An 8,294-nucleotide genomic window follows, 5' to 3' on the forward strand; every position below is an offset into this window, starting at 1 on the left:
ATACGGATCAATGCTATATCATCGACTGGTCCAAATATAGATGCAATTTCTCCTTACAAATTTCTTGATATTACAGTGGGTATTGAGATATCTCCTGTAGATAATAATTTTGTTTCACCTGCTGTAGTTAAACAATCAGTTACCCATATTTCTTCTATCGTTCACCCGGAGGGTGCTAGTTATGATGACAACTTCCCTGATGCTTTAGGTTGGTCTAGCATAGGAAAAAAAACTAGGCGGGACATGCACCCCATGAAAGATGGGTTCCAATGAATATTTTTCTTTGGAACCCAAGGGGGATTCAAGCCCCAGGTAGAAAAAAATGCTTTAATTGACCTATTCAAAAAAATAAAATAGGCCTAGTATAGTAGGTTTCCATAAAACAAAAAAAGAAACTATTTCTGATAACTATCTGAATTTCTTAGTTGGTAATAGAATGTTTTCTTGGAATATTTACCAGTCATTGGCTCTGCTGAAGGCATATGTGTTGGTATAGACATTGATGTCTTTGATATTATTAGCCGGGAAGTTAGAACCTTTTCGGTTTCAGTTGTCGTTAAAGTAAAAACTTCTGGTCTTATCCTTAGGGTAGTTACTTTGTATGGCTCCTCTTATGAGGAAAAAAGAGAGGCTTTTATCTCTGAATTACATAGCCTCTATTTAGACTATCAAGGTCACTCTATTATTGGAGGTGACTTCAATTTAGTTAGATACCAGGGTGATAAGAGCAATGGTATAATTGATCACAGATGGAGTGATAAGTTACTTGGGCAATAGACAATTTAACTTGGGGTAACAACCAGGAAAATCTGATCATGTCTAACATTGATAGAGTTTTTTGTAATGTTGAACTTGATCGAAGTTTCCCCTTAGCAACTATTAGAGCTCTTCCTAGGATGGGTAGTGACCACACACCAATTCTGTGGGAATCTGGTTGTGGTTCTACACCAAGAGCTGCTCTTTATAGATTTGAGAAGTGGTGGCTCATGAGGAAAGAATTTAAAACTCTTGCTAGACAAAATTGGGCCCTACCAGTTAAGGGAGGCTCCTCAATTGATATCTGGCAAGAAAAAACTAGGAGGTTTAGGAAATGGTCCAAAGGTTGGAGCAAAAGTATAGAATCTGAACTCAGAATTTTTTTAAAAAAAGATCTGATGGAAGAGTATGATACCTTAGATATTAAAGCTGAAACTGAGGAGTTGACTTCTTCAGAGCTTCTTAGGTTGAAAGAAATTTATGTTGAAATGCATAACCTCTGGTTGAATGAGGAAGTAAAATCCAAACAAAGATCTAGAGATAGAGATATTAAAGAAGATGATATGAACACAACTTATTTTCATTCTGTTGCTAATCAGAGGAGAAGAAAAATGCTAGTTCACTCTCTTGATGGGCCTGATGGACCCATCACAGATGAGGCTGACATGCTTGATCTGGCTACATCCTTCTAAAAAAATCTTTTTAAAAAAGAGGAACCCTCTGGATGTAAGCTAGCTGATAATTTCTTTTCCACTGATGAGTGTATTTCTGAAAACCAAAACAGAGAATTAGAAGATCCTTTTACCGAAGAGGAGGTCAAGAAGGCTATTTTTGACTCCTACTCAGATGGTGCCCCTGGCCTGATGGGCTTCCTTTTATTTTTTATCAGCATTTCTGGGATAAGTTGAAAGTGATCTCATGGCTATGTTTAAAGATTTTCATGAAGGAAAACTTGATATCTTTAGATTGAATTTTGCTATTTTAACATTGATCCCCAAAGAACCTGATGCTAGTAGTATGAAGAAATTCAGCCATATTAGCCTTCTGAATTGTTGTTTTAAGATCTTTACTAAAGTCCTGATTAATAGGCTTGCTCCCATAATGGGCATCATCACTTCCGTAAATCAATCTGCCTTCATCAAAGGCAGATTCATCTTGGAGAGTGTGGTTACTGCCCATGGAGTTCTACATTCAATAGTGCATGAGAAAAAAGAGGGGTTTGTTCTTAAATTAGATTATGAAAAATCATTTGATAAAGTTGATGTTGTTTTTATTTTGGACATCCTTAAAAAAAAGGCTTTTGTCCCAAAGTTATCGCCTCGATCAAAGCCATTACCACAAATGGCTATGTTGGAGTCAAACTCGATAATGCTATTCAAATTTTCTTTGTAACTGGTAAAGGGCTTAGACCGGGAGATCCTCTCCCCCCTTCTTTTCAATTTAGTAGTGGATGTTTTAACTAGAATGCTAATTAAAGCTTCCAATGCAAACCTCATTAAAGAACTTTGTTCCAATCTGTGCTCTGGAAGGATTATTTGCCTCCAATATGCAGATGATACCATCCATTTATCCGAAAAAGATCCCATTTTAGCATCAAACCTTAAGATGGTGCTAACTTGTTTTGAACAAGTCTCAGGAATGAGAATAAACTATGAAAAGAGTGAACTTATTCCTCTCTGTATTGAAGGAGAGGAGGTAAACACATATATTAACATCATTGGGTGTGCTTTAGGAAAATTCCCCATTAACTATTTAGGTATTCCCTTACACTATGATAAGATCATAAGGGGGGACATCCAACCTCTTATAGATAAAATTCCGAAAAGAATTGCTGGATGGAGAGGTAAACTACTTTCCTATGCTGCTAGATTGAGACTCATAAAAGCTTGTCTTGCTAGCATTCCCGTCTATCTGCTTTACTTTTTCAAATTCCCCAAGTAGGCTCTAGATCTCATTAACACTCAGATGGCCAACTGCTTGTGGAATGATTTTGAGGGGCATAGGAAGCTCCATCTAGCAAATTGAAAGTTAGTTTGTAAAAAGGCTTTTTTTGGTGGTCTGGGTATCCCAGACTTAGCCAATGTCAACCTCTGCCTTCTGGGTTCCTGGATAAAAAGATACTCTAAGGATGATGGGAAACTCTGGGAAACTATTGTAGATGCTAAATATAATACCTATAACCCCAACATCTTCTGCAGCTCTACATCAGGGGTCTCCAATTTTGGAAGGGAGTGATGTGGGCTGCAGAAAGTGTCAAACTTGGATATAGATGGAAAGTTGGAGATGGGAGTAAAATTAGGGTTTGGGAAGATACTGTTGGAGATATGCCCAAGAGGCAATAATAAAATGGTTATTATAATATCTTTGAGTTTATGATAATGTTTACATACCATGCTATAATTGTATTAACCGAAACATTGATACATGTGTGTTATGTGAACAACAAGGAGTCCCTAGTAAGCCTCTTGTATAAGTAGCTTGTTGATTAATAGATGATCATCGTTTCATGATCATGAACATTGGATGTTATTAATAACAAGGTTATGTCATTATGTGAATGATATAATGGACACACCCAATTAAGCGTAGCATAAGATCACGTCATTAAGTTATTTGCTATAAGCTTTCGATACATAGTTACCTAGTCCTTATGACCATGAGATCATATAAATCACTTATACTGGGAAAGGTACTTTGATTACATCAAACGCCACTCTGCGTAAATGGGTGGTTATAAAGGTGGGATTAAGTATCCGGAAAGTATGAGTTGAGGCATATGGATCAACAGTGGGATTTGTCCATCCCGATGACGGATAGATATACTCTGGGCCCTCTCGGTGGAATGTCGTCTAATGTCTTGCAAGCATATGAATAAGTTCATAAGAGACCACATACCACGGTACGAGTAAAGAGTACTTGTCAGGAGACGAGGTTGAACAAGGTATAGAGGGATACCGATGATCAAACCTCGGACAAGTAAAATATCGCATGACAAAGGGAATTGGTATCGTATGTGAATGGTTCATTCGATAACTAAAGTCATCGTTGAATATGTGGGAGCCATTATGGATCTCCAGATCCCGCTATTGGTTATTGGTCGGAGTGAGTACTCAACCATGTCCGCATAGTTCGCGAACCGTAGGGTGACACACTTAAAGTTGGATGTTGAAATGGTAGAACTTGAATATGGAATGGAGTTCGAATATTTGTTCGGAGTCCCGGATGAGATCCCGGACATCACGAGGAGTTCCGGAATGGTCCGGAGAATAAGATTCATATATAGGATGTCATTTTATGTGATTTAAAATGATTCGGAAGGTTCTATGGAAGGTTCTAGAAGGCTCTAGAAAAGTCCGGAAGAAACCACCAAGGAAGGCGGAGTCCCGGTGGGACTCCACCTCCCATGGCCGGCCAACCCTAAAGGGGAGGAGTCCCAAGTGGACTCCCCAAGGGGGGTCGGCCACCCCCTCCCAAGGAAGGTGGAACTCCCACCTCTAGTGGGAGTCCTAGCTTGGGTAGGTTTCATGAGTTATGGAAGGTTTTGGTTTGGGGTCTTATTCGAAGACTTGTAGACCAACTCTTGGGTGTTCCACCTATATAATGAGGGCCAAGGGGAGGGGGCCGGCCACCCCAAGACCACAGCCTGGCCGCACCCCCTAAGTGGCCGGCCACCCCCTCCCAAACCCTAGCCGCCCCTCTCTCCTCCATAGCTCCCGCACGCTTAGCGAAGCTCCGCTGGAGTTCTCCACCGCCGCCGACACCACGCCGTCGTGCTATCGGATTCAAGAGGAGCTACTACTTCCGCTGCCCGCTGGAACGGGGAGGTGGACGTCGTCTTCATCAACAACCGAACGTGTGACCGAGTACGGAGGTGCTGCCCGTTCGTGGCGCCGGAAGGATCGTGATCAAGATCTTCTACGCGCTTTTGCAAGCGGCAAGTGAACGTCTACCGCAGCAACAAGAGCCTCATCTTGTAGGCTTTGGAATCTCTTCAAGGGTGAGACTCGATAATCCCCTCGTTGCTACCGTCTTCTAGATTGCATCTTGGCTTGGATTGCGTGTTCGCGGTAGGAAATTTTTTGTTTTCTATGCAACGTTATCCTACAGTGGTATCAGAGCCGTGTCTATGCATGGATGGTTGCACGAGTAGAACACAATGGTTTTGTGGGCGTTGATGCTCTTGTTGTCTTTAGTTTGAGTACTTTGCATCTTTGTGGCATAGTGGGATGAAGCGGCCCGGACTAACTTTACATGACCGCGTTCATGAGACTTGTTCCTCGTTCGACATGCAACTTGTATTGCATAAGAGGCTTTGCGGGTGTCTGTCTCTCCTACTATAGTGAAGATTCAATTTACTCTTCTATTGACAACACTAGTATCACCGTTGTGGTTCATGTTCGTAGGTAGATTGGATTTTACTCGAAAACCCTAAACCACGTAAAATATACAAACCAAATTAGAGACGTCTAACTTGTTTTTGCAGGGTTTGGTGATGTGATATGGCCATAATGTGATGATGAATATGTATGAGATGATCATTATTGTATTGTGGCAACCGGCGAGAGCCTTATGGTTGTCTTTAAATTTCATGTTGAGTAGTATTTCAAAGTAGTTGTAATAGTTGCTACATGAGATGAACAACCATGAAGACGGCGCCATGGATCTTGACGCTACGCCGACGATGATGGAGATCATGCCCGAAGATGATGGAGATCATGTCCGTGCTTTGGAGATGAAGATCAAAGGCGCAAAGACAAAAGGGCCATATCATATCACATATGAATTGCATGTGATGTTAATCCTTTATGCATCTTATTTTGCTTAGAACATGACGGTAGCATTATAAGATGATCCCTCACATTAATATCAAGATAATAAAGTGTTCTCCCCTCGTATGCACCGTTGCCAAAGTTCGTCGTTTCAAAGCATCTCATGATGATTGGATGTGATAGATTCAACGTTCATATACAACGGGTGTAAGCCATGTTGCACACGCGGAATACTTGGGTTTGCTTGACGAGCCTAGCATGTACGGACATGGCCTCGGGACAACGAAACCGAAAGGTTGAACACGAGTCATATGGATGATATGATCAACATGTTGATATTCACCATTGAAGCTACATCATCTCACGTGATGATCGGTTTTGGTGTAGTGGATTTGGATCGTGTACCACTTAACAACTATGAGGGATGTTGTATTAAGTGGGAGTTCATTAGTAATTAGATTAAAACATGAACTAATTATCATAAACATAGTCTGGGTAGTATTTTGAATTAATTTTGTAGTATTGGCATCCGTTTTCTACCATGCGCTAGTCTTGTTATTGAGATAGAAATACTGTTAAAATCTGACAAGAAACTTTACGGATTGGTACCGTATTGTTAAAGAATCAATATTTGATTAAGTCCTATTGCAAACTTTTAGTAAACCTCACATTGTTGATTCAAAGAGCTATGGTTTCAATTAGTACATAAAGTTATCTTGTCTCCGTGAAACTTGAAGTTCAAATTTGTTTGAAAAGTAAGGAGCTGAAAATTTAGTTTTCAGAAATAATCAAGGTATGAGATATATATGATATCTAAGACCTTATTGCAAGATGATAGAATATAATTTGGTGAGACTACATAAACTCATAAGTTTTATGGGAATGTATGAAGGTTGAAGACGCCAGGCGTCACAATCCTCCAACTATTGGGGCACTAATAATATTCGCATATCCATGAAGTTATCATCCTTAGTATGCACCATTGCTAAGACCTGTCGTTTCGAAGCATCACGTGATGATCGGGTGTGATAGATTCTACGTGTGCAAGCCAGATTTGCACATGCGAATACTGAGGTTAAACTTTACGAGCCTAGCATGCACAGACATGGTCTCGGAAAGTCGTCATGATATAATGGATAAAATTATGAGTGAAATTGTTCATCATATTACAAAGTTACTAATAGTGAAATCTAGAACACTTGTCATATGATGATGAACTTCAAAGTAAGAACCTCAAGGTTATTGGTATTTGACCAACAAACCTAGAAGTTAATGATGTTGAAGTATTTTTCTGAATAATGAGGAAAACTAAAAGAGAAACTGCAAAAGATATATTGGCAGAAAGAAAGAAAAGACTAGAAAGTCTAGCTCAGGTGTATATAAATGATATACATGTTATGAATGTATTCCTCGTTTGGTCACACAATGAAATTCTTGGGTAATTGTACCATATTGGTTGGTATGAAGTGTCATACAAAACAACGCAATACAAGAATACAATGGCCTAAGTGACTGACAAGGAATATGATAGGAATGCACGTCTGGAACAAAATAAAGTGTTATTATGTTTGTCGTTAGCATTCTATCTAGCCCTTAGAATTTATAATAAAGAACTTAATAATTGTTATTTTGCTCTGGTCAAATGAAAACAATGAGTTGTTCAAATTATGACATTACTCCATGTACGATGGATAAGTTATTATAAATCTTAATGGTGAAACACACATACATAACACTGATGCTAAAATGCCATAAGGCAAATGATTTGAATTCCACTTATTTGTGGAACCGCCATTTAGGTCATGTTAGAAAGGAACGCATGAAGGAACTCCATGCAAATGGATTTTTTGGAGACATTTGATTTTTGAATCATTTGGCGCTTGCAAAATCTTTTCTAAAAGATTCATAGGCCAAAAGTTGAACGGGCAACTAACTTAGTGAAAACATACATAATGATATATGTGGTTCACTGGGCATAGTTGTGTGCGGGAGATTCTTCTACTTCATGAAAACTTCCAACAATGAATTGATTATATATATGTGGATATATTCGATAAGGAAGAAGTTTGAAATATTTGAATGGATTCAAATAATTTTCAGCATGAAGTGGAAATCATCGTAATAGAAAAGTCAAATATCTATGATTGGATCATGGTAGAAATATTTGAATTACGAGTTTTAGCGAACATCTAAGAGAGTTATGAAATTGTTCTACAACTCACGTTTCTTGGAGTATCATAGTGATGATGAAGTATCCAAGAGATGTATCCAAACCTTGTTGGGTCAAAGATAAAATATTGATGCCATTATATTTTTTGTGGATTATGCTTTAGTGACTACCGTTTTTACACTTAGTAGAGCATCATCATGATCCGTTGAAAATGACACCATACGAGTTATGGCATGGGTATGAATCCTAATAGTCTTTTCTTAAAATTTTGGTATGCATAGCATAAGTAAATAAGTTTACAACCAAAATCGGATGAATATCTTTGTTGGTTATCCCAGAGAATTGATTGGGAATTCTTCCCACTATGTAGACAAAGACAAAAGTGTTTGTCAATGTTTCTTATTTCCAAGAAATTGTTTCTAGCGAAGTATTTGAGTGGGAGGACAATAAAACTTGATAAGGTTTATGAACCTGAGCATAATGATCGAGTAGCGCGAGCATCGGAATTGGTTCCGAAGCGGCCACGACAATCATGGCTCCCATGACTACAAAGTGTTTTAGCCATGGAGATCGAAGTACTTATTGAACCTTGTAGGTAT

Source organism: Lolium rigidum, chromosome 6 (genome assembly GCF_022539505.1).
Source record: "Lolium rigidum isolate FL_2022 chromosome 6, APGP_CSIRO_Lrig_0.1, whole genome shotgun sequence".
NCBI lineage: Eukaryota > Viridiplantae > Streptophyta > Magnoliopsida > Poales > Poaceae > Lolium > Lolium rigidum.